Here is a 27,967-nt window from a genome sequence, read left to right on the forward strand (position 1 = left end):
ATGCTGGCCTACACCTGGGTCGCAGCGCACGGGGAGGGGATAAGACGAAGAGACCAAAGGGAAGGCTCAGGTAGGGAAAGAACTGCGGAGGGACGCCTGGTGGGGGAAAGGGAGCTTGCAGGAGCAGGAGGTCAGAGGTAGCGGGCTTCCCCCCCCTCTCCACCCTCATCGCAGGGCCGCCAACTTCCAGCCACAGCGGCGACTTTCAGTTTCATTTCCACGGACCCTCCTGCCTGGGCTGCAGCCACCGCTGAGATTCCCAGTATGTTCAGCTGTTGGCAGCTCCAGGAGATGGGCCAGTGCTTGGAGAGTTTCCTAGTCGTTAGAGGACTGGACATGGAGACAGATCCCGAGCAGCTGCGAACCATTTATAACAGCGACTTCAAGATTAGGTACCGGCCTATGCACCCGGGCCCGAATCATGGGCCCTGTGTACCTCTACTGTCTCCTGCCACTCCCCTCGCACTTCTCACTTTAGTGCAACCAAACTGTATGTGATACTAATCATCACTCACTATTACTGAGGTCTCCTATGTGCCAGGTGCTGGGCTAAGTGGCTTGCCGCAATGCTACCATCTTGGGTGAGGCTCACAGCAACCTTTAAAAGAGGCAAGCCTTGCCATACCCATTTCATAATGGAGGGAAGTGAGGCTCCCAGAGGTGCAGCAATGGCCCAGGTAGCGAGGTCACACCCCTCACCTTGACTCACTGTGCCCTCCCTCTTTTGCCTGAGTAGTGCCCATTCATCTTTGGGAGACCAGTCCCCTCCCCTAGGCTGCCCTGGGAGCCTCAGAGGCTGCGCTGCGGTCACACACTGGAATCTCTGGGTTCAGTCTGAGTGCTTCTCAAGGCAAATCTGGCCTACGTCAGCAAGACTCGGGTCAGGTTCTTCAAACTGTACCGCTGGACTGACTCGCGGCTCCCAGAAAAGAGGAGAATGAAGCTGAGCTCAGATATCAGCAAGCACCATAAGTCACTGCTAGCCAAGATCTTTTATAACAGGTGTGTGTCCGTGTGTGTATGTGTGTGTGTGTGTGTGTGTGTGTGTGTGTGTGTGTGTGTTTGTGTGTTTGTTCGTAAACACACACTTGCTGTGAGGGGTACTCAGGGCATGGGGGAAGGGGCTGTCTAACCAAGAAGAGTAGTTTGCTCAGGTTGTGGGGAGGCCTCTTCCTTAAGGAATGGGGGAAGCAGGTGGGGGGCTTGGCTGCGGGTGGGAGTATGGCTGGCACTCTCCCCAGGGCATCCCCCAGCCCAGGCCGCTCCTGCCCTAGCCCCCACCCTTGACTCCCACTCTCCCCAGGGCTGAGTATCTTCACGGGAAACATGGGGTGGACGTGGAAGTCCAGGGGCCCCATGAAGCATGAGATGAGCAGATCCTTATCTGCCTGGGTTTGAACCACAAGGAGGTGCTGACCCTGAGGCTCCGGAACAGAGGAAACAAACCTGCTACCCTCAGTCACCTCTTCCCACTCTGCCGGAAACCCCAGTTTGCCTTCTACTATGGTGACCAGGAGCTGCCCTGCCTGCTGGGCCCCGGTGAGTAGCTTTCCAAAGGGAAGAACTCTGGTGGGCAGGGCTTGTCCTAGCAGGGCTGCAGCTTTGGAGCACACACTTTGGCTGTCCAGTAGTCTCCTCTCGGGAGGTCCAGCTGGGCAAGTGTCAGGATCAACATGTTGGTGGGAGGGTCCCTGCCTTCCCTCCCCCCTCCCATTCACTCAGCCTTCTTCCTGCACGTGAATGAGTTGCATGTGCACTGTAAGACCAGCTTTGTGGGCTACTTCCAAGCCACGGTGCTCTGGGAGCTGCTGGGACCTGGGAAGTCAGGTTCAGAAGGAGCTGGCACTTTTTACATTTCCCGTTTCTTAGCTGCCATCGCCCACAGCCCTCTGGCTGCACAGTTGGAGCCCATGACTCCCTTCAAGCGCACCTGAATCACTGAAAACACTGTGTTGACCAACCAGATAGAGGAAGGAGAAAGACCTGACCTGTAAGCCCTCCCTCCAGACCTGACAGGGCTTGGCCTGTCCTTATCACAACAGTGTGGGCCCTTGGGAAAAGCCCAGAGCTGGGAACCAGGGGCCACTTTATTTCTTCCTCTGGGCTCAGAAAAAAAATTTCTGCCTAGGAAGCAAATTGCAGGAGAGTAGCAGGAACAAGGACAGTATGAAAACATTTTTTAAGAAGTATTTTCACTGTGTAATGAATTATCAGGCAGCCCATTATAGACCGACACACACCTCTCCCCCCACCCTCTCTCTCTCTTTCTCTCATAGCATTGGGGATCAAAACCGTGCATGCTAAGCCCATGTTCTACCTAGCCCCCTCTCTTCTCTTTTTAAATTAAAAATAATTGGTAGTACTGGGAATTGAAATCAGGGACACTTTACCACTGTGCTATAGCCCCACTCCTTTTTATTTTGATACAGGGTCTTGCTAAGTTGTTGAGACTGGCCTTGAAATTTTGATCCTTCTGACTCAGCCTCCTGAGGTGCTGGGATTATTGGCATGCATCACTGCACCCAGATCGCTCTCTTTTTTAAAACAACTTTACTGAAATAATTCACATATCATACAGGTCAGTGATTTTTTTTAGTATGTTCACAGATATGTGCAACCATCATTACAGTCAGTTTTAGAACATTTTATTATGCCAAAGAAGAGAGACCCAATACCCTTCAGCTACCACCCTTTTTTCACTCACCCACCTGCTTAGTGCTTAGCAGCCACTCACTTTATCTCTGTCTCCATAAATTTCTCTGTGCTGGACATGTCATGCGAGTGGACTCATGTGTAAACATCTTTTCGACATAGGTAGCTAGTTACAAAATACTGTAGGACCTTCACAGTTAGATAATTGTTCACTTTTTGTTAACAATATATAGGAGCCAGGTGCAGTGGCACATACCTATAATCCCAGTGATTTAGGAGGCTGAGGCAGAAGAATTACAAGTTTGAAGCCAGCCTCAGCAACTTTGTGAGGCCCTACACAACTTACTGAGACCCTGACTCAAAAACAAAATTAAAAAGGGCTGGCTGGGGATGTGGCTGAGTGGTAAAGTGCCCCTGGGTTCAATTTCTGGTACCCCAAAACAAAAACTATATATATACACATATAATATAAATTAATCTGGAAGCCTGCATACCCCCAAAAATTAACATTAGCTGTCTCAGGATGGTAAAAATGTTATTATAATTTTTTGCCAGATTCTTTTTTAATAATGAAAATGTATTATAAATAATATATTTTAAATATTCCAAGTATTGGGCTTTCCAAAATTGGTCCACCCATGGACTGAGCAGCCACATGAGCTAGTGAGCTCCATGTCCTTGGGCAGTGGCTGCCGACCACCCTTTGGCAATGGCATCACAGGGGTCCTTGTGCCTCCTCCACGGAGGGGCATTCCCAGAGTCTTGAAGGTGACAAGTTCAATGTTTATGACAGCTTTTCCCCCTACTTCTGCAGTGCTAAAGGCTATGACTTGAAGCTAAGTATGGAACTGGGGACCTACTACCCACCCCCACGCCTCAGGCAGCTGCTCCCAATCCTTCTTCAGAGAACAAGTATCTTCACTGCCTCAAAGGAGATTGCTGAGATCAAGTAAATGCCTCCATTCGGTACCCCACTCCCGTCCTCTCTTCCTGCTGGCCTCTGCCTGTTGCTTTGGATGTCTGTCCAGCCTCCCAGGCTCTCTTCGTTCACCCTTGCTGAGCAGCCCACTTGCCAGGCGCTGTTCCAAATGGGCCTTGCCCATTCTGGTGGGGAACAGTGAGCACTGATCATTTCTTTTATTTTATCTTGTACATTCCATATTCTGGTGAGTGCTTTGAAGAACTCAAGTAATGCTAAAGTAAAACCAAAGCAGGACAAGGGGATGAATTGATGATGTTTTACAGAGAGCAGTCAGTCCTGGTCTCTTTGAGGAGGTGACATTTGAACAGAGAATGACATTTGAATGAGGTTAGGGTGTGAGGCATGGAAGGAAGATCTGGGGAAGAATGTTTCCGCCATAATATCTACCGCGGATACTCAAGTCAGGTCTGAGGTTGGGTCAAGGACATCGGAAGAAGCAAGAGTTGGGGCTCCCTTCTTCAAGGCCTCTGACCCAATCCATTTATCTGTCCTTCTGGTCTTCTCTGATTCCTGGTGTGTTCCTAGTTGCAAATGGGAGAGGCTAGATGCTCCTGGTCATGGGGGTGCTTGATCTGTCCCTTTCCTGCCCTTCCCACTTCATCCTCCAACCATCACTGCCAGGGCCCAGCTGGAGACAGCCCTGATGTGGAGGAACTATGAGGTGAAACTCTGACTGCTGCTACATCTGGAGGAGCTGCAGATTGAGCACGACATCCGGCACTATGACCTGGAATCGGTGCCCATGACCTGGGACTCCATGGACCAGAACCCCAGGTTGCTCACTCTGGAGGTTGGGGCTCAGATCAGGTGCAGGGAGGGCAGGCTCAAGTCAGCCAACCTCTATAGGCCATTCCTAAATACAGGGCAAACTAGAAGAAGGATGAAATGGTTCCTGTCCCAGAGGGGTCAGCAAGGGATAGGGTGGGCATCCTTTGCCCCAAATGGTGTCAGAGCAGGACATTGGGGTTTTAATCTAGACTTTGCTACTACTGGCTGTGTGATCTTGGGCAATATCCTTGCTTTCTCTGAGCCATAGGTTCCTTATCTAAAAAGCATAGTGTCGCGACCCCCCTTGCCCGCAAGGAAGACGCGACTCAGGAATCTTCTTTCAGCAGTTTATTCAGGCCCTTGATATTCTTCTAATAATTCTTCTACTCTCTCTCGGATGCCCCTCCCAGCCTTAATAAAGCACCGCGAACCCCAATGCAAAGCTGCCACGTGTACCCTTCTCACAGGGTGCTAGAAAACGACACGCCAACTTTCTCTGATAAGGAGCTGGGAACACGCCAACTCTCTTTGATATGGAGCTGTCCTTCACTGACCACAGCGGAGCCAGCGCCATCATGTAATAGCGACCACAGTCCACAGGAACGGCTCACCACAGCTCCCCCTTTTTGTTTCACTAAGACAATACAGGCGAGAGTAGAGGTCCTATCCCACTGTGCAAAAGTGGCTGAATAGTATGGGCCAGCCCCAGGGGGCGCCTTCCCCAGATCTGACACCATATCAGCCGATGCCTTTTTTCGTGGGGCGGGGCGGAGACACGTCAAACCCGCATGCAATAGGACATGCTCCCCTTGAGGTCCCTCTTCTCAATGGATCACTCAAGTGCAGTGCCTTGCCTCGCATCCTGTATCCTGATGATGGTGAGTAAGAGGGAATAGCTGAGGTTGAACTGTGGCCATGCAGAAGTACAACTACAAACAAGTTGGCAGCACCCTGAAAGAAAGGCACGGACTTTAAAGTGATAGATAAAGACCAGTGTGGAAACCCTTCTGCGTGCAATGGCAACAAGACCCGCAGAGTGCAAGGGCTTTACAGCACTAAGAGAAAGACAAAAGAAGGACATGTCGTACCCAGTGCAATGTTATAATAACTTGGGGTGCAACGACCATGTCAAAGGCACTAGTGTAGAAACCCATCTGTGTGCAATGGTAGCAAGACCGGCAGAGTGCAAGGGCTTTCTGACACTAAGAGAATAACGAGGAAAGACATGTCAAGCCCAGTGCAATGTTATAATAACTTGGGGTGCAATGACCATGTCAAAAGTTTAGTGCTTAAGATGCGCAAGCCAGACCTGTGGTGAGTTGCCAGTTTCTAAAGCAGCAAGAGCTTGTATGATCATAGTCTTATCTTGAGCACTACGAGCTTTAAGGCGACAAAGAAACCACAAACAGAGGAACATACCAAAACAACACAGTGCACCAAAAATGCCTACTCCCACCCACTCCTTAAAAAAGGAAAAAGCAGAAGATATCCAATTGGTGAATTGACCCAGAGTCACGGGATCGACACGGGTACTATTCAAGACAGCTATCTGGGTTAGTTGAGACTGGATCATGTCTTCCGCTTCCATGGACCAATTTCCGGCCAGATATCCACCAATGATGTGGGAAGCATTCCTGGAATCATTAAATCTGACAGAGGTTATACATAAATGTGCACGTTGGTCAATGCAGCCTAAAAGTACTAGGTCAGCCAATTCTTCTACCTGAGCTTGAAGAAAATCTATTCTCTGGTTGGTAGCTGAAATCCCTGACGAAATATGTTGATTAATCGCATTTTGCGATTCAAGTATAGTGGACGTTTGTTGAACAACTTGATTAATAGTGGCAGCAGTTTGTACTTGACTGGCCATGGCTACTCCGGCCGTAACTGCTGCAGCAGCAGATGCCTCCATGGCTGTCACTATAGCTGCTGTGATTCCAAAATCTCTGCGGACTCTAAGTAGCTCTACAATAGGAAATTTATCTGGATCCGCAGTGACTGGGATTGGGACAAAAGTTGGAATTTTCATAATTACTGCTACAGTCCAAGAACCATTCCAACACTCAGATAAGAAACAGGTAATAATAGAACAATCCAGCATCCCCGATGAGGTGTGATTAGCTAAAAGGAACAGGAACGGGGATTGTATACAGACCATTGCAGGAGGCAATGTGGCATAATGTAACAGAGAGTTGAACGAAACAGATGTAAGCCTATTACCTCGTTCACTCTCCTTAGTAGTGCCAGAAACATTAGCCAGCCAACTTTTGGCTCCTAGTAATTGAGCCAATGCGGAAATATCGGCTGAAGCCCCCTTCTCATTGGAAATGAGCCATTGAAACCAGGACCAACCTGTTCCTGTAGAGGAGTTGGCATTGTTGTTAAAGTTATAAACATATCTCTTTAGAGTGGGGGGAAAGGAGAAACCTTTAGCAACTTGATGTTTCTCCCAAGAATGATCCTGACAAGGCGTAAATGTCGGGGGAAAACCAAAATTAGGGGTACAGTAGGGAGAGGCCTTGAAATGAGTGGCATAGCAAGTACTATTAGAAGAAGGAGGCATTGGGATTAATACCTCGGAGATAATAGCTAAAGTAGTTATGTTTAAAACGGAGCTAGTTGTGGGGGTCCCTGAGCCTGATTGCTTCCCTGAAACTACTTGGCTCAATACAGCACTGAGAATACTCCCTGAGACTCGACTGGACCGCAATGGGTCCTCCCAGTTAGTCAAATTTTTGGTCTTAAGGCTAATACAATTAGTGTTCCCAAGACTGAAACAAAAAACTCCTGTGAGATTAACTTGAGACTGATTAAAAATATTTTCCATGTCCCCTCTAGGAGAGGTACAAGGAGCAGACATCTCACATGAGGTAGAAAAAAGAGTGGGGAGGACACTAGAATTACTATGAACTGGCATTGGCATTGGCCATGCCCGTGCCACTGCCCACCACTGCATTGGTGCCATCTGTACCGTTGGCACCAGCATCAGAGCCAGAGCACTCATCAGAATGAAGCTCCTCATCATGGGACTGTTGTGGCACCTCCTGCTGCTGGTTAGTAGATCTCGAGACTCTTCTTGTCAGGCGTTCAGGGATCCACAGCGGCTCCATGCGATCCTGAGGAAAAACACATACAGATCCTCGTGCCCATGTCAGCACGGGGTCAGGGCCGTTCCATTGGCCCATAAGAACATCCTTCCACTTAACATAGCCAGTCACAGAGGGCTGAGGGGACACATGTCTATCGGCCGCAGAGCGGCCATGAATATCCAAATTCAAAAAATTAATGGTAAAAAGAGCTAAGGACAGGCGTTCTTTAAGAGTGTGGTCAACTCCTATTCCCCCTTTTTGTTTTTCTAAGGTTTCTTTTAAGGTGCGGTGGGCACGTTCAACAATACCTTGCCCTTGAGGATTGTAAGGCAACCCATGAGCAAGTTGTACTCCCATAGTAGAACAAAAAGATGTAAACTGTCTGCCCGTATAAGCAGGTCCATTATCAGTCTTAAGGGATGCAGGTGCACCCCATGCTGCCCATGCCTCTAAGCAATGAGTAATAACATTACGTGCCTTTTCTCCCGATAAAGCAGAAGCATGAATAATTCCAGAGTATGTGTCAATAGAAACATGTACATATTTGAGGTTACCAAAGTCAGGCACGTGAGTTACGTCCATTTGCCAGACGACCAATGGCTTCAATCCTCGTGGGTTTACACCATAAGTAGGAGGATGAATAAATGTGACACAATAGGGACATTGTAATACTATCTGACGAGCATCCGCTCTTGAGATGGAAAAACTTCTGCGCAGTGTCATAGCATTGACATGAAAGTTGTGATTAAACAATTTAGCTTCTTCTAAGGAGGAGGCCAAGCACACCAACTGGCTTCTAGTTGCCGAGTCAGCACAGGCATTACCCTGTGATAACGGGCCAGGAAGAGAGGTGTGAGCCCGAATGTGCATTGGATAGAAAGGGGCAGTACGGCTATGGATAAGCTGTTGAAGCTGATTAAAGTAAGCAGACACAGTATGGGTGTCACTAATAGCTCCTACAGCCTCCAGAATTTTGAGCGCCTGCACCACATAGATGGAGTCCGAAATGAGATTGAAAGGAAAAGAACACTGTTTAAAAACTTCAATGACAATTTGTAGTTCTACCCATTGTGGATTTCCAGGAGCAAATTGATGCTGGACAGGGGGAGAGTCATTAATCACATAAGCTCCCATTCCAGACTTAGAGCCATCAGTAAAAATATTAACAGCCCCCGGAATTGGAGTGGGCGAAGTTACTCTAGGGAAAATGATAGGATGCTCTTTAACAAAATGGAGTAATGGATGAGAAGGGTAATGATTATCAATATCCCCTTGAAACGAGCAACATAAAATGGCCCAGTCTTCTAGAGTAGCACACAAAACATTAATTTGAGCTTTAGAATAGGGTATGATAATAGAAAAAGGTGCTTGTCCAAAAAATTGAATGCTCTGTTAAATCCCTCTAAGTGCTAACGCTGCAACAGCATCAGGATAGTATTCTAAAGATTTTCCTGGGGATACACGTGCGTGGATCCATAGTAAAGGCCCATCTTGCCACAGTACTCCAGTAGGCTGCCGCATAGTGGCAAGCACACATAACTGGAAAGGTTTATCACTCTGGAGCCTGCATAGATTAGCATGTTGCATAGCTTCTTCTACTTTTATAAGGGCTGCTCTGGCCTCTGTAGTGAGGGTACGAGGGGAAGTAAGATCTGGATCACCCTTAAGAATAGCATACAAAGGCTGGAGCACGATATTAGGAATATGTAAATAACCTCTTATCCAATTAATATCTCCCAACAGTTTTTGAAAATCATTTAAAGTTTGGAGATCTTGAGTTCTTATAGTAACTTTTTGTGGTTTTAACATGTCATATCCAATCGTCGCTCCCAAATACTGAATAGAATCCCCTGTTTGAACCTTCTCAGGTGCAATATGTAATCCATACTGAGCTAACAACTTCACCAAGTCTTTATAGGCCTCATTAACTGACTGTTCTAATTTGGCTGCCAATAATACATCATCCATATAATGAATAATCTTGATGGAAGTATATTGTTGTCTGAGAGGTGCGAGTGCCTTCCCTACATACATCTGACAAATCGTAGGACTGTTAGACATTCCCTGTGGTAAAACAACCCACTCAAACCTTTGATCTGGTTCCTCGTGATTACACGAGGGAAGGGTGAAGGCAAAACGCTGTGAGTCCTTAGGATGCAAAGGAATAGAAAAGAAACAGTCTTTAATGTCAATAGCAATGATATGCCAGCCCTGAGGAACAGAGGAAAGCAGCGGCAGCCCTCTTTGAATGGGCCCCATAAGTTGCATTTGAGCATTAACTGCTCGTAAATCATGCAGTAGGCGCCACTTCCCTGATTTTTTTCTTAATGACAAATATGGGAGTATTCCATGGAGAAGTAGAATGTTGAATGTGGCCCAAGTCAAGTTGTTCTTTAACTAGGTCATGGGCTGCTGCCAGTTTAGCCGAGGGAAGGGGCCACTGAGGCACCCAAACAGGCTCCTCGGCGAGCCAAGTTATGGGTATTTGAGCCCCAGCGGCCCCTATGAAAAACCCAGACCGAATCTGTCAAGTTTTTGATGACCTTGCACAGGGTGTTTACGCCCCTGTAGATGTTTTCCTAGTCCTAGACCTGGCCTATACCCCATATTTTGCATAATCTGTTGAGACATTAGGGAATAGTTATTACTAAGGGTGAACCCCATGTCTTCCATCAGATCACGGCCCCATAAAGAAATAGGTAAATCAAGCACATAAGGTTGAAAGGTACCACGGTGTCCCTCCGGGTCTTTCCAGGATAGATGTCTGCAGCTAATTTGAGGAGCTTGGGCATATCCAAGTCCCCTTAAGGATTGATCAGAAGTCTGTACTGGCCATCCCTTAGACCAGTCTTTAAGGGCTATAATACTACGGTCTGCTCCTGTATCCAGCAGTCCCACAATAGATTTACCCTCTATGATTAATTCCAAGGTGGGGCGGTTGCTCATACCCAGTGACAAATAGATATAATTCCCTCCAGTGCTACCAATCTCACTTCCCATCCGTGACCGTGAGTCAGCCGGGAAGTGGTTATGTAAACTAGGCAAAATTAGTAATTGAGCAATCCGATCCCCTGGGGAGATAGACACAATGCCTCTTGGAGCTTCCACCATGACTTTTACTGTCCCCACTGTATCAGGGCTTATGACTCCGGGAAAAACATGAAGACCTTGTAAAATAGAGGAAGCACGTCCAATCAATAAGCCCACAGTGCCAGGTGGTAAAGGCCCTTTGAACTCAGTTTCTACCAACTGGACTCCCATCTTAGGTGTTAATACGAGTCTGGAGGTGGAACAGAGGTCCAATCCCGCTGCACCTGTAGTGGCTCTCCGCATCTCATGGGATGGCGTAGAGATGGCCATGTCTCGGGTTCGGGTGTGACATTCTCCATTGCCCCATATATTTGCGGGCCCTGGGGTCGAGGGCCCCTCCGGCCGTTTTTTGGCCCAGTTAAAATAGGCTGCCCATGGATGTCCCTCACTGATCTACACTCTCTTGCCCAATGCTTCCCCTTTTTACATTTTGGACACAACCCCGGTAAACGAGGGACATTGGAAAAGCCACCATGGGGAGGTCCATTGAAATTGTCTTTTTTGGGACATTCACGCTTGAGATGACCAGGCTGACCACAACGGAAGCATGTTCCGGCACCAGAGCCGCCCCTTTTTGTAACCCGAAGGACAGCAGCTGCAAGACCTGCATTAGTTAAAGGTCCTCCAAGCTCTCTACACACCTTCATCCATGCCTCTATGCCTTTATTTTTATAAGGAGTAATCGCTGTTTTACATTCTTTGGTGCATTTCTCAAAAACCAATTGCTTGATAAGGGGCATGGCTCTATCAGGATCTCCAAAAATTTTTCCAGCAGCATCCACCATCCTTGCTACAAAATCTGAAAAGGGTTCTGTAGGGCCTTGTATAATTTTAGTCAGGTTACCAGATACCTCTCCTCTATTAGGAAGTGATTTTCATGCCCGAATGCAAATATTATTAATCTGGTCATATACTTCAGGAGGAAATCCTGTCTGTTGATTAGCAAATCTCACTTGCCCCAAAAGCATGTCCCTGTCCCAATGGGGGTGTCCTGCTGCATGATTTTGCGCCGCTTGCTCTGCTGCACCCTCTAGCACAAATGCTCTCCAGTCCAGATATTTGCCTGGGGAGACGCAAGCCCGAACGAGGCTAGCCAAATCAGAGGGAGTCATGCAATATCTAGACAGGTTCTCTACCTGAGTTAGTGTAAAGGCGGCATCAACCCCATAAGTGTGCACAGACTCCGCCAGGGTCTTTACAATCTTGAAATCCAAAGGCTCATGAAATCTTCCCCTATTATCATCCTGAAAAACTGGATAAGCAAGACCCATCTCAGCGTTAACAGCCCTCCATGTTTGGGCATGGAAACTTCATCCCGAAACACCCCCGCCATACGGAGGTGGATCGGGAGGCCGCCCATTCTTGAGCCCTTGCTTATCTCGGTTTCCTGTACCTAAACTCCCTAACTGCCGGGACAGCATTCTTATCTCCTCCTCCTCAGCGTCTTCTGCCTCTGACCCACTTTCGCATGGGGGCGTGCGCAGCACACTGAGATCTGGATACAGTCTCCTCCTGTTCTCCACGCCCCGCACACTCCCCTCTTCCTGAGACACTTCGCTCTCTGTTGTTTCTGATTTTTCTTCATGTAATTGTTCTAAAACCTCTTGCCCTTTAACAAGCGCTTCTTGGCATCTGCCATCCGTAAGGCAACTACGGACCATCTTCCAGAGGGGTATCACCCCGCCCTCTAGCATGCCCTGCTCACGAGCAAAGTCAAGGTCTTTGCCTAATTTATCCCAGCTGGGTGTAGTGAGGCTACCTGAAAATGCAAACCATGGTGCAGCTGTATCTACACTCTGTAAAAATTTCTCTAAGGTACTGCGTTTCACCTCCAGTTCCTTGGAATGTAAAAGGCCATCTAAGGCCAGAAGAAGTGGACTTGAAGTCACGGCACCCATGACGCAACACAAGAAAACACAGAAATCGAAAGTGAAAGTACACAAAACAAAACGAACATACACAGAAAGAGAACAAAAATTCAGAGTGCAATTGCTATAAGATGTAGCGCCCTCTCTTTACAGAGGAGCTTCCCGCTTTTTAACAGCGGGTCCCACGTTACCTGGGACTTACCGGTGCACCTCCCTGACTGCTGAAAGTTCTGGTTCCTGGGTGTTTCTTTGTTTCTTTTCTCCCGGGTCTCGGCACCACTTGTCACGACCCCCCTTGCCCGCAAGGAAGACGCGACTCAGGAATCTTCTTTCAGCAGTTTATTCAGGCCCTTGATATTCTTCTAATAATTCTTCTACTCTCTCTCGGATGCCCCTCCCAGCCTTAATAAGGCACCGCGAACCCCAATGCAAAGCTGCCACGTGTACCCTTCTCACAGGGTGCTAGAAAACAACACGCCAACTTTCTCTGATAAGGAGCTGGGAACACGCCAACTCTCTTTGATATGGAGCTGTCCTTCACTGACCACAGCGGAGCCAGCGCCATCATGTAATGGCGACCACAGTCCACAGGAACGGCTCACCACAGCATAGAGCTGGACTGGATAATTCTTAGGCCCCTTTCTAGCACACAGATTTTGAATGTGTGTACCTTAGACCAGAATTGCCCATGAGAATAAATTTCTCCACACAAATGCAGGTGGGAAGAGAGAACAAGGATGATCATGGCAAGATGACTACAGGAGATGAGTTTTAACAATATTTTAAAGGCAGAGTAGAACTGAGCTGGTGAGAGGGCAGCTGAGTAGAGTGGGAAGCAGCTGCCAGGCCTTAAACTAGCACCCTGGAGTTCTGAACCTGTGAGCAGCTTGGGAAGGTTGTATTCTTCCTCTCCCCACAACTCCTGTCTGGTGGGAGAGGAAGGGAAACAGGGAAAACACAGCTCTCTGAGTCTTTTGTTAGAAGGCCAGAGCCTCAGTTTTCGTCCCTCAGAGGTCTGGAGAGCCTGGGGGTTGGGTCCTTCAGTGACCATGCTTGGGACAGAAGCTTGCTTACGTTCACACCCTGTAGGTTCCTGGTGTGACTGAGAGCCACCACTCAGTGCTGTGGGGGGACCACCTGTTTTCCCTCTGTCCTCTGAGACACACCAGGAGGACCCCATCACCTACAAGGGCTTCATGCGCAAGGTGGAACTGGACCATGTCAAACTGAGCTTTTCCATGAGGTGGGTGTTGGGGGAACCCTTCTTCAGGCTTCTCCCTCAGGCCAGGGGAGATGAGAGGCTTTCTCCTAGGATGAGTGGATCCCAAGCACAGGGCAGGGGCTTTTCTTCCAGGGAACTCTGAGCTACCTCAGCAGCTGCCTCTCCTAGGGAGCTTTTATGGAAGTCTTGGAAACAGGGAGTGGAGCAGAGGGAGGTGGAAGGAGGTCCTGGCTTTTTACTGTCTGGCCCACCTAACTGGAGATACTCTACCTTTCTCCCTATCCAAACCCTCCTGAGCCAATTTGTGGATGGGCTGACCTTCAAGGTGAACTTCACCTTCAACCGCCAGCCCCTGCAGGTCCAGCATCGGGCCCTGGAACTGACAGGGTGCTGGCTGCTGTGGTCCATGCTTTTTCCTGTGGCCTTCCGTGGGGTCCCGCTGCTGACCTCAGATGTGAAGCTCAAGTGAGACTGAGGGAAGGGGACTCCAGGGCTGGTTGGAGTGTGGGGCTTGGGGGTGGAGTCCTAGAGGCCTCTGGGATGCTGGATAAGTTGAAGTTCAGATTCCCAGCCTCCCTGCCAGGCTGTATGACCAGAGTCTGGAGTCAAACCCAGAGCAGCTGCAGGCCATAAAGCACATTGTTATGGACACCACACGTCCAGCCCCCTACATCATCTTTGGGCCTCCAGGCACTGGCAAGACTGTCACATTAGTGGAGGACATTAAGCAGGTGAGGCTTGAGGATAAACCTGGGACCTATATCCTTGACTCCCTCAGATGGAGCTGTTTTCCCCAAATTCTGAATTCCTTCATCTCCCTGAAAGTTCTTGTTTTTCATCAGCCATCAAAAGGAGGTGGGGAGGGCTGGGGCTGTAGCTCAGTGGCAGAGCACTTGCCTAGCATGGGTGAGGCACTGGGTTCAATCCTTAGCATCACATAAAAATAAACGGATAAAATAAAGGCATTCTGTCCATCTACAACTACAATTAAAAAAAAAGTGGGGAGCTACAGTCAGTGTGGCTGTTGAGCACTGTCGGGTAGGTTGGGCACTGTGTGGCTCTTGGAGTGACTTTTTGCATTTCGATATTCATAGACTTGTGTGGTTTTTTTGCAGTTGTTCCACGTCAAAGTGCTAATTGAACTAGCAGGGCTCCAGGATAGAACTTGTCTTTTATATCACTGCCTCCCTTGGCTGTGGGAGGCAGATGCTTCACTGCCCCAGTGTGAGTCACCAGAGTTTGGGAAACTGCTTCCCACACTCTACCTGTCCGCATCTCAGGTGGTGAAGCACTTGCCCGAAGCTCACATCCTAGCCTGTGCGTCGTCCAACTCAGGTGCTGACCTTCTCTGTCAGCGGCTCTGGGTCCATCTGCCCAGATCCATCTACTGCCTCCTGGCCCCCGCAGGGACATCCACATGGTACCTGAGGACATTAAGGTCAGGGAAGTGCAGAGGGTCAAGGGATGGCAGATGTCTGGGAGACTCTAAGGGTAAACCAGAAAAGTAGGGAGACTTGGATCCTCACCCTTGGGTGGGTGAGAACCCTCCCTGGGCCTCAGTTTCCTTGTCTATAAAGTGGCCCATTGCCAGAGTGAGGGTGGGCATGGGTAGAGCCAAGCTGATGCCTCATGTTGCTTCACAATCCACAGCCCTACTGTAACAGGGATGTGAAAAAGGGGGAGTATGTGTTTCTTGCCAAGCAGGAACTGTAGGAATACCGAGTCTTAATTACCACTCATCATGGCCAGCAGGTGGGGAGTGTGTGTGTAAATAAAAGGGTAGTGGGCTGGGAAGATGGGGAAGGGTTCTCAGTGGGTGAGTGAGGGACCAGATTGGGTGAGCATTCAGGTTTGGTAGTTGGGTACCTGGGGATGACCCTGCCTGGCCTGACACCTCCCAGGTTGGTATAAGCCCAGTTTCCCATTGATCACTTCACACACATCGTCATTGATGATGCTGGCCACTGCATGGAACCTGAGAGTCTGGTGGCCATAGCAGGTGAGCGGCTCAGGGTGGGGTACAGGTGTGCCACCCTGCATGGGGAGATCCCATCACTTACCTTTCTCTTCATACCACCTTTGCCTTATAGGACTGATGGAAGTTAAGGAAACAGGCAATCCAGGAGGGCAACTGGTGCTGGCTGGAGACCCTCGAAAGCTAGAACCTGTGCTGCGGTCCTCACTGACACAGAAGTATGGGCTGGGGTACTCGCTGCTGGAACGGCTGCTCACCTACAATGCCCTATACAAGAAGGGCCCTGATGGCTATGACCAAGTTCATCACCTCAGTTCATAACCAAGCTCCTATGAAACTACAGATATGCTCACACCCTCATCTCCCACCACTGCTAGCCCATGCCTTTGCACCCACTGCATCCCAGCAGGAGGCTCTGGTCTGCATTCCTGGTGCTCTGCACCTCTGTGATGCAAAAAGGACTATAGACTGGAAGTTCAGAGGCCTGCTTTAGCTAGTGGTTTCATTCTGGACTAGTGAGATTATCTAGATATGGGGGTGGTCAGACACCAGGATGTGTCTGATGTCTGTCTCAGATGGCATTTCCAGGCAATCCAAGGAGAAATGAGAAAATGAATAGTTTTTCATAAACATATTATCAAATTAGAGGGCTAGGCAGGGTTGTTTGTTTTGCAGTGGTGGGGATTGAACCCAGGCTCTCACACATGCTAGGCAAAAATTCTACCACTTAGTTACCTAGCCAGCTCTGTTTTGTTTTTTTAAGAGTCTCTTTGTTCCCTAGGCTGGCCTCAGGCAGTCCTCCTGCCTCAGCCTCCTGAATAGCTAGCTGGACCTACAAGCACACAGAACCACACCCTGTTTATATGCTTCTTTTACTGAATAAGTTTAGACATTAAAAATGCTTGGATGAGTACCATATAGGACAGTTGCAAAAAGGAAATGTTATTGTGTTGTTACTACTTTTATTTTTGGATTTAACATATTATCTCAAATAAGGGAAATGGGAAGTGATACATTGTTTTTGTACTGCCCTTCTTTGGCAAAATTGAAAGCTGAGTCCCTAATTTCTTAGTTTTTTTTTCTTTTTTTTTTTTTTTTTGAGGGATGGAGTGTCCCAGGGATTGAATTGGGCATATGACCACTGAGCCACATCTCCAGGCCTATTTTGTATTTTTTAGAGACAGGGTCTTACTGTGTTGCTAAAGTGCCTTGCTTTTTGCTGAGGCTGGCTTTGAACTGGTCATCCTCCTGCCTCTGCCTCCAAAGCCACTGGGATTACAGGCATGCACCACCATGCCTGGCAAATCTTAGTTTTTAAAAGTAATTTGAAAAAAAAATAATAATTTCACTGGTCACTGGATCCCTATGGACCCACAAGTTCTGCTTTATGTGGTGTGCAATGCCTGGCAGGAGAGCTTGCAGGTGAATGTGTCCTGCTATGCAGGAAGCAGGAAGCAAGACGCTCATGTGTGGGCCTAAAGCCTGTCCCCTCAGGGCAGAACAAAAGTAATCCAGGCCTTGGTCTAGCTCTCCCTCCCTCCCTCCTGCCTCTCAGGTCCCATCCCACCATCCTGGGCATTCCCAACCAACTCTACTACGATGGAGAGCTGCAGGCCTGTGCAGATGTGGTGGATCAAGACTGCTTCTGCCACTGACAGAGTCTGCCTCAACAGGTGAGGCTGGACAGAGCAGGACTCAGGCCCCCACCCCCATATCTTGATTGTTTACTGAAGGTAGGAAAAGGCTCGACTGAACACCAAGGGTCCCTCCAGTTGTCACCTTGGCCTAAGCTTCCTTATTGCCTGCAAGGGTTTTGGAGTGGGAGGGAAGGGAAACAGGGAAGTCCAGCTTAGGGTTTCTTCTAACCTTGTGACCAGGGATTTCCCATCATCTTTCATGGTGTGATGGGCAAAGATGAATGTGAGTGCAATAGCCCATCCTTCTTCAACCCTGAAGAGGCTGCCATGGTGACCTCCTACCTGAAGCTGCTCCTGGCCCCTTCCTCTAAGAAGGGGAAAGCCCACCTGAGCCCATGAAGCATTGGAGATATCTCGCCATACCAGAAGCAGGTCAGGCCCTCAGTTCCCAGTAAGGATGGGACTTCCCCCAGGTGATACCTCTCGAACAGCCCTGGCCTCTGCTGGCCCTATATCTCAGAAGAGTGCAGAGGTCAGCTGCCTCCTCCCTCTTTGCTCCCCAGATCTCTGGCCTCCTTCCTGCCTGGTTACTCTTGAATTGAGGTGACCACATAAGAGAAAGATGCCTTTCCCTTCACTCCAGGTGGAAAAAATCCGTTATTGCATCACCAAACTTGACAGGGAGCTTCGGAGACTAGAAGGACTTGAAGGTGACACACTACTTCACATTCACTCTCACCTTCTTTGTACCCTTCTTTTCCCCAAATCAGAGACCTCAGCTCCTGTGCCATTGCTTCAGTCTGGCCCAAGTCCCTGTCCCACCTCCACTGCCTTGGACAGAACTGGGTTTTTCCCCATCCTCTTGCTCCTCAAAGCTCCAGCTTATAGTTCTGGCATGGGATCAGGAAGCCTGCATGTTTAACAACCTCCCAGGTCACTGTGATTGGGCAGGTTTGAGGCCTTTGCCCTAAGAATGAAGTCCAAATGCCACAGCCCACCCTCATCTGTCATGTGATATTGTCACCTCATCTCCACCCTCAGTAGCTTAACAGTTGCTCTGAGATGGTGATTCGAAGCTCTTTTTTTTATTTTTTTTATTTTTTTATTGGTTGTTCACAACATTACAAAGCTCTTGACATATCATATTTCATACATTAGATTGAAGTGGGTTATGAACTCCCAATTTTACCCCAAATGCAGATTGCAGAATCACGTCGGTTACACATCCACAATTTTACATAATGCCCAATTAGTAACTGTTGTATTCTGCTACCTTTCCTATCCCCTACTATCCCCCCTCCCCTCCCCTCCCATCTTCTCTCTCTACCCCATCTACTGTAATTCATTACTCTCCTTGTTTATTCTCCCATTTCCCTCACAACCTCTTATATGTAATTTTGTATAGCAATGAGGGTCTCCCTTCATTTCCATGCAATTTCCCTTTTCTCTCCCTTTCCCTCCCATCTCATGATTCTGTTAAAAGTTAGTCTTTTCTTCCTGCTCTTCCTCCTTGCTCTGTTCATAGTTGCTCTCATTATATCAAAGAAGACATTTGGTATTTTTTTTTTTAGGGATTGACTAGCTTCACTAAGCATAATCTGCTCTAGTGCCATCCATTTCCCTGCAAATTCTATGATTTTGTCATTTTTTATTGCTGCATAGTACTCCATTGTGTATAGATGCCACATTTTTTTTATCCATTCATCTATTGAAGGGCATCTGGGTTGGAGCTCTTAGTACAGAGAAAAATCACCTGGAGGGCTTTTAATACTACCAGGGCCCCTCCCAGCCAATTAACACTGATATCTGCGGGCAGAGCCAGGGCACTAGTATTTTTTACAGCTCCTCAGTTACAAGCCTGAAACCTACTCTTTTGAGATTTGGAGAAATCTGCCTTGGAAAATTCTGATCAGGAGGTCTGGGTTAGGGCCCCAGGTTCCATAGTCTTAACAAGTACTTGCTGATTATCTCCAGGAAAGTTTCAGAAACACTGTTTGTGGTTACTGTGTTCTTTGCAACACTGTTTGCTTTGTTCTGATGGCTTTACAGGCCCGATTCCAGAGCTAGCTTCACTCTTGAGGCTTGTGCTTCTGTCCCCTGTGGCAGCACTCACCCACTGATTGACAATTGCCCAGTGTACCCTCCTTGCAGATCAAGAGCCATGGGGCAGACGTCTTTTAAGTTCCCCTTGAACCCACCTATTCTCACGCCCTGCCTCTATCTCTTCTAGGTGGGCTCTGTGGAAGAATTCCAAGGCCAAGAATGCAGCGTGGTCTTCATCTCTACTGTGTGAAGAAGACAGAGCTTTGTGCAGCTGGATCTGCACTTTAACCTGGGTTTCCTTAAGAACCCCAAGTTTGGAGGGCTGGTGGGTGTGGCAGGAATTCTTCCTTCCTCTGGCCCTTCCTTCCCATGACCCCACCACTTCTTCCTTCTAGAGGTTCAACGTGGCTGTGACCTGGGCCAAAGCTTTGCTCATCATAGTGGGCAACCCCATTCTCTTGGGTCATGACCCTGAGTGGAAAGCGTGAGCATTCCTGCCCTGTAATCCCTCATGGTGGCCACAAGCCCCAGCTTAGGCAGGTGTATCTTCATTAGTACCTGCTTATGGCTCAATCCTCAGGATCAGTTAATCTTCATAAAACCTTCATCTTATTTGTAAGTGAGCTGACATTTAGAGCTTAAGCAACCAAGGCTCAGATGTGGCAGGACCCAGGCCTGGCCTCGAGCCTGCGCTGGTACTCCTCATCCAGTGCTGAGGGCCATTACCAAGTAGGAATGACGCATCAAAATTTCCTTGCCAAGCGTACCCCATGCTGCTTAGAGGACATTTGATGGAACATTGCATGCATGCTTTAATAAGGTGACCTTGCTCAAGGACCAAGGCAGATCCGGGTTTAGAGCTGATCAGGTTTGAGGAAGTAACCGGCTCCTTGAGTTTAAGGCGTTGCCAGTTTAAGATAATGGGTTTTAGGGAAGTTGGAAGTTGAAGATTATTGCTGGGATTAGGGTGTTCCTGCTGCTTGTTCCCGTTGAGTTCTCGTGAGATTAAAATGGGATTTGGAGATAGCCTCGTGGAGTAGGTGAATTGTGCGGGAGACGGCAGAACGCGTTTGCCCCTGGACCTGTGTGGAGGCGGTGTGAGAGCGGGAATAAAGAATTGCTGTTTGAACCTACAAAGCTGTGAGTGCCTCGTGATTCTGGTGCCAAGCCGAGACATTGGCCTTGGCATTTTGGTGACCCGTACGCGGAACGTCTGAAATTTGGAGGTGAGTAAAATCGCTCCCCCCTGAGGGAAGGCGAGAGAATGGGTGACCATTTCAAAAAACAATGTGTTCTTGTTTTGATTTATTTCGTTTTTGTTTCAAGCTGCCTATCCCTAGAAATTTCTCAGGCAAACTGGGAAAAATGGTTGGCTCAAGGTTTGAAGTTTGTTAGCCCCGAGAAAAAGAAAATTGATACAGTGAATTTTTATTCAGGTTTTGTTTCATTCAGTTGTGGTTTTGTTTTGTGTTATCTTATTGGGTTGCGTTATCTTTATAGAAGATTAGAAATTATTAAAAAAGAAGCCGAAAAAGTGTTAAGTAAATTGTTAGAGATTCAGACCATGGAGGAAGACATTTTAGGTCAAGCAAAAGAGAAGGTCTCTCGAGCTAGTCAGAGAAAGGGAGAAAATTTAAAGGAAAAGGGGTTATTAGAAAAAAGGCCACAACAAGAGGCTGTCACTAACTCCGTTTTACCAGAGGGTGTAATTCAACCAACAGCCCCACCGATGGAGACAGCTGAGTGGCCCTCAAACCCCGTAGTTGATAGATGGGATCCTGAGACAGGACCTCAAAGATTAGCATGCCCTGTATTTGAACAGGCAGGAGGGCGGCGAATTCACCGTATTTTAGAATTTAAAACAGTGAAGCAGTTAAAGGAGGCTGTAACAACCTATGGTCCTCAAGCCCCCTTCACGGTAAGCATGGTGGAGTCCATTACTAACTTGGACATGACGCCAGCAGATTGGGCTAGCATGTGTAAATCTGTGCTAAATGGAGGACAATATTTGTTATGGAAGGTTGCCAATGAGGAATTTTGCATGGAGACAGCTAGGCGAAATGCAGCAGCCGGTTACCCTCAAAGAAGTCTTGAAATGTTATTAGGAAAGGGACCTTATGAGGGTCAGCGGCAACAAATGGAATATGATCCTGCTGTATATGTACAGATTGCTGCAGACGCAGTTAGGGCATGGAAGACTTTACAAGGACATGGAGATTTACAAGGTCAGCTATCTAAGGTAATACAGAGACCTAATGAACCTTACGCTGACTTTGTAGATAGGCTTATTCAAACGGCTGCCAAAATTTTTGGTGACACAGAACAAGCAATGCCATTAATAAAACAACTGGCTTATGACCAAGCAAATCGTTGCTGCAGAGAGGTTATTAGACCATGGAGACATGAAGATTTAAACACATATATTAAATTATGTAGAGATGTTAATGAACAAGGACAAGTCTTGGCAGCTGCAGTACAACAGGCTTTAGATGCCAGGCTAGAAACATGCTATAATTGTGAACAAACAGGACATTTTAAAAGGAGTTGCCCCATAAGAGGAGGGTTTAACAAAACTAGAAATCAAAGGAATAGAATACCGGGTATTTGCCCACGATGCCGTAGAGGGAGACATTGGGCTAATGAATGCCGTTCTCAAACCACCATAGAAGGTACTCCCTTATCAAAAAACGGACAAGGATCAGGTATTTACCCACGATATCGTGGAGAAAGGCACCAAGCTTCATTGCCAAAAAACGGACCGGGGGGCCCAATGCTCCGGGGCCCACAACCACAAATATACGGGGCAGTGGAGGAACCCAGAAACCCCATCAGGGTGGTGCCCAGGACACATTGTCCATTAAATCCCTCATCAGACAAACCCGAGGGAGCGCAGGGTTGGACATCTGCGCCTCTGCCAGAGCAGTATTAACTCCAGAGATGGGAGTTCAAATCATTCCCACAGGAGTAAAAGGACCTCTTCCCCAAGGAACAGTAGGCTTATTGTTGGGACGTAGTTCATCTACATTAAAAGGACTTATGATAAGTCCTGGGGTAATTGATCCCGATTATGTAGGTGAAATAAAAATTATAGCTAGTTCTCCAGGAGGTATATCAGTAATTTCACCTGGAGATAGAATAGCACAGTTGTTAATACTACCCAGCCTACATAATAAGTTCTCTAGTCTTAATGTAGAAAGAGGTTCCAAGGGATTAGGCTCCACAGGTGTAGATTGGGCTATGTTGTCTTTAAATTTAGATTCTCGCCCAATGTTAAAACTAAATATTCAGGGTCGTGACTTTAATGGACTGCTGGACACAGGTGCTGACCTTAGCATCATATCTCTTCAAGAATGGCCAAAACATTGGCCATTACAACAAGCCACTCAAACGCTTCGAGGCCTAGGAGTGGCGACTAATCCCCATAGAAGTGCTATGGTATTAGATTGGAAGGATCCTGAAGGATGTGAAGAAACTATACAGCCATATGTTTTGGATCACCTTCCTATTAATTTATGGGGACGAGATGTCCTAGATCAACTAGGTTTGATGTTAACAAATAACATCAATCCTAATGTGCCCACTACTAGGGCTAGACAAGGTATCAGGAAAGAAAAAAGATTAGGAAAACAAGAACAAGGTATAGCAGCGCCAATTCAAATAGATCAAGGAACAGACAGACATGGGTTGGATTTTCAGAAAGGGCCACTGAGACAATCAAAATTACTTGGAAATCAGAAAGACCAGTGTGGGTTCCTCAGTGGCCCCTGACTAAAGAAAAGATAAAAGTAGCCCATGATCTGGTCAAACAACAATTAGCGGAAGGACATTTACAACCTTCCGTATCTCCCCATAATACTCCCATTTTTGTTATCAAAAAGAAATCGGGTAAATGGAGATTATTACAAGATTTAAGAGCAATTAATAATGAAATGGTCATTATGGGACCTGCTCAATCAGGGATTTCTCAATTGTCTGCTTTACCAAAAACGTGGCATGTTTTAGCTATAGACATTAAAGATTGCTTTTTTTCGATTCCAATTCATTCCGAGGATAGTCCACGTTTTGCATTTACTATCCCTGCATTAAATCATGAAGGTCCTGATGAGAGATATGAATGGAAAGTACTCCCTCAAGGAATGGCTAACAGTCCAACTATGTGTCAAATATATGTTAATAAAGCAATCCAGCCACTTAGAAATCAAAATCCTGAACTAAAAATATTTCACTATATGGATGATGTATTATTGGCACATAAAGATAAAAACACATTGCTGGAATGTTATGCCACACTTACAAACTTGTTAAAAAATTATAATCTAGAGATAGGAATAGACAAAGTACAATTAAATTTTCCAATTAATTATTTAGGAGTTCTATTATCCTCAACCATGGTCCGTCCACCTAAAATTCAAATACGAGTAGATCAACTCAAATCACTTAATGACTTTCAAAAGTTGTTGGGAGATATAAATTGGATAAGGCCTTATCTAGGCATACCAACAGGAGAGTTGGGACCTTTATTTGATATTCTAAAAGGTCCATCAGATCCAAATTCACCCCGAATGTTAACTCCTAAAGCTAGAAAGGCATTAAAAATTATTGAGACATATATGGAAAATATGCATTTAGATAGAATTGATATAAGTTTGCCTTTATTATTTATTGTACTACCAACAAGAAATATTCCTACAGGAGTATTTTGGCAGGAAGGTCCATTATTGTGGATACATTTATCTTATTCTCCTAACACTATTCTTACTAGGTATCCTGAGGCTGTAGGACAATTAATACTCAAAGGTATAAGAGCAGCAAAGACAGTGTTTGGAATTTCTCCCAATAAAATTATTACTCCATATACTATGGAGCAAATTGATGAGTTAGCTAATGAATTAAATACTTGGGCAATAATCATGTGTAAATCGAATGTTTCATTTGATAATCATTTACCATCTAATCCTTTGTTGTCTTTTTGGTCTAAGCATCCTGTAGTTTTTCCTAAAATGACAAGAAAAACACCTATCATGAATGCTCCAAATATATTCACTGATGGGTCTAATAATGGTACAGCTGCAGTAGTTACCCCTGATCAAACTTTTACATTTTTAGTTCCCAAACAGTCAGCTCAAAAGGTAGAGCTTAATGCAGTTCTACAAGCTTTTGTGATGTTCAAAGATTCTGTATTTAATTTATTCTCTGATAGCCAGTATGTAGTTAATGCTATAACATCCCTTGAAGATGCTGGTAGGATTTCCCCTTCTTCTACTGTTTTCTCTTTGTTTTCCACTATACAAAGTCTAATCTGGGATAGAAAAGATCCATTCTTCATAGGACATATCAGGGCACATACAGGATTGCCTGGAGCCCTTAGTTTGGGCAATGATTTAGCAGATAAAACTACACATGATATACATATTTTTTCTACTGTAGAAGAAGCTACAAATTTTCATAAAAGGTTTCATGTTAATGCTAATACTTTACAAAAGCGTTTTAAAATAACTAAGGAACAAGCCAGGCATATAATAAAACAATGTCAAAATTGTGTGACCTTTTTACCACAAGTTAATCTTGGAGTCAATCCTAGAGGACTGATACCTAACCATATTTGGCAGATGGACGTCACACACTTGCCAGAATTTGGAAAATTAAAATATTTACATGTTACAGTTGATACTTCTTCCGGATTTTTGATGGGCTCCCTTCATGCCGGAGAAAAAACTAAAGATGTTATAGCTCATTGCTTACAAAATTTTGCCACTGTGGGTGTTCCTAAACAGTTAAAAACTGATAACGGTCCTGGTTATACGTCTAAATCTTTTAAACAATTTTGCTCATCATTTGGTATTACTCATATAACAGGAATCCCATACAATCCACAGGGACAAGGCATAGTTGAAAGAGCTCATCAAACTATTAAAACGTACCTATTAAAGCAAAAAGAGGGAATTGGAAAGGGGTATATATCCCCCAAAGATAAACTTAAAATAACTCTTTTTACTCTAAACTTTCTAAATTTGGATTCATCAGGACTTAGTGCTGCAGAAAGACATATGTATCCGAAAAACGTACATAAGCCTAAGGTACTTTGGAAAGATATTCTAACAGGACAATGGAAAGGTCCCGACCCAGTTATTGTCTGGAGTCGGGGTTCCGTTTGTGTGTTCCCACAGGGAGAACAGCAGCCGATTTGGATTCCAGAGAGGTTAACCAAAACAATTTCTACAGAAAAAGAAGATGATTTGACTGAAATCCATAACAGCTGATATCCAGAGCTCCAGCTTGGCTATTCTTACATCTGCGACAGTGATTAACCACGGTGCCTTTTTTCAATATCTATTTTAAAGTTCTATTTTATTTTTTGAGCTCATACAAACCTAGGTTAATGTTTTTCTGATCAGTTTTGTTTTTTGACTGTTTTATTTTTTGACTGTGGAGTTTTTAAACATTGCAATGGAGATTTTACCTAGGTAAAGCTACAAGGCCGTTATTATTGTCTTATATGTTGTATGTTATGTGTGCCCTGTTTTGTGTTGCATGTCAGTATGTGTGTATGTCCATATTTTTATATGAGGAGCGCTCATGAAAAAATGGATCCGAATTTTTTTTTATTCACATGATTTAATTGGTTTAATCTAATTAGGTAAACAGCTGTTAATGATTGTTTTCAAGGGTGGTTAATAGATCTGTTTGCTTACTATTGTTTTTAAAGGTGATTAACAGATCTGTTTGTTTACTTTCACTTTTCTTTTTCATTATATTTAATAATTCTGTTCAGGATAATGTCTCTTTAACATCATTGCCAGAATTCCCATCTCCATCCCAGTGCCGGTGAAGACTAAGAAAACCAAACTACAGCTTCTATGATAGCTACCACAGTAAACTGTATAAACTGATGCATCAATGAATATAACTCAACAAGTAATGCTCAATCAAGGACTTGATTTACTTTGGGAGGATATGGACATATTGATAGACTCTTCCACCTTGAACTGCCTGCAGAACTTGCCTGGACTATATATCAGTTGCATGCATTGTGAACTATCGCCTGGTGCAGCGATTTGTGGTACTGCTGGCATATTTTTGCTGATGGTGTCACCAGTGATGCAATTTCCTTGCCAGCGCACCCCATGTTAATTGTGGTAATGCTGGCATCTTTGCTGATGGTGTCACCAGTGACGCAATTTTTCCAAAGGAGCCGTCAATTGGCTTGGTGTCGTGGCATTTCTGTATCTTCCTCCCTTCTACTAGTGATGGTCTAAAATTTGGGGGCCAACAGAGGTGAGGCAAGAACCTCACCCCCCCACTGGCACCAAGGTTAAATTTGGGGGCCAACAGAGGTGAGGCAAGAACCTCACCCCCCCACTGGTGCTTAGGCCTATCCACAAGCATGGCTGAATGCTGGACCGGTAGTCAGCGACGGGTTGATCTGATTGCAGTGGATTCAACCTAAGACAGGGGACTGACGCCTAGAGGTCAGTTCATCCGATGACGGGTAAGAACCATATGTTGAATTGGACAACCTACCAGGCACGGTCCTAAGCCGCATTGCTTGTTGTTTAATTAATCAGAAGGGGGGAGATGCTGAGGGCCATTACCAAGTAGGAATGACGCATCGAAATTTCCTTGCCAAGCGTACCCCATGCTGCTTAGAGGACATTTGATGGAACATTGCATGCATGCTTTAATAAGGTGACCTTGCTCAAGGACCAAGGCAGATCCGGGTTTAGAGCTGATCAGGTTTGAGGAAGTAACCGGCTCCTTGAGTTTAAGGCGTTGCCAGTTTAAGATAATGGGTTTTAGGGAAGTTGGAAGTTGAAGATTATTGCTGGGATTAGGGTGTTCCTGCTGCTTGTTCCCGTTGAGTTCTCGTGAGATTAAAATGGGATTTGGAGATAGCCTCGTGGAGTAGGTGAATTGTGCGGGAGACGGCAGAACGCGTTTGCCCCTGGACCTGTGTGGAGGCAGTGTGAGAGCGGGAATAAAGAATTGCTGTTTGAACCTACAAAGCTGTGAGTGCCTCGTGATTCTGGTGCCAAGCCGAGACATTGGCCTTGGCAATCCAGGCCTGCACAGCTCTGTGTGCCAACACCTCTGTACCCCACAGATTCCTGGAGTTCTGTACAGAAAACAGAGGGTATACAGGGTGTCCCTTTCCTGCCAAACTGGACCTACAGAACGTACAGAACTTACTTCAAGATCTGAGCAAGCTCAGCCCCTCTACCTTAGGTATGGCTGGGCCAGGCAAGGGACAGTGGTGGAAGAGAAGGTAAAGAAGACAAAGCATACCTCCTTTCTTTCTAGGGCCCCATGGTCATGACTACCTCCCCCAGGAGTGGGAGAGTAAAGGGGGCCTGTCCCTGCAAGTGGAGCCCCAGTGGAGGAATGAGCTCTGAAGACACAACTGCCTGCCTTCTCACACCAAGCCAAGCCTTAGCCCGCTGCACCCAACCCTGAGCCAGAACCCAGCTGAGCTGCCCTTCTAAGGGACAGGAAGGCTGGGGGAGGGTGTTTACAACCAAGCCATTCCACCCTTCCACTGCTGGGAGAATGATACATCAAGCTGCTTGTTAGCATTGTTATGGGGGAAGGGGAAGGAAGAAAAACTCTGAAAACAAAAAATCTTGTTCTATGTAAAAGCCTCTTG

The 27,967-nt window shown here is 46.3% G+C and overlaps 1 pseudogene; it reads left to right on the forward strand.

Moving 5' to 3' along the window:
* Positions 1 to 27,771, forward strand: LOC101975484 (helicase MOV-10-like; annotated as a pseudogene).
* The last annotated feature ends 196 nt before the right edge of the window (positions 27,772 to 27,967 follow it).

Source organism: Ictidomys tridecemlineatus, chromosome 16 (genome assembly GCF_052094955.1).
Source record: "Ictidomys tridecemlineatus isolate mIctTri1 chromosome 16, mIctTri1.hap1, whole genome shotgun sequence".
Taxonomy (NCBI): domain Eukaryota; kingdom Metazoa; phylum Chordata; class Mammalia; order Rodentia; family Sciuridae; genus Ictidomys; species Ictidomys tridecemlineatus.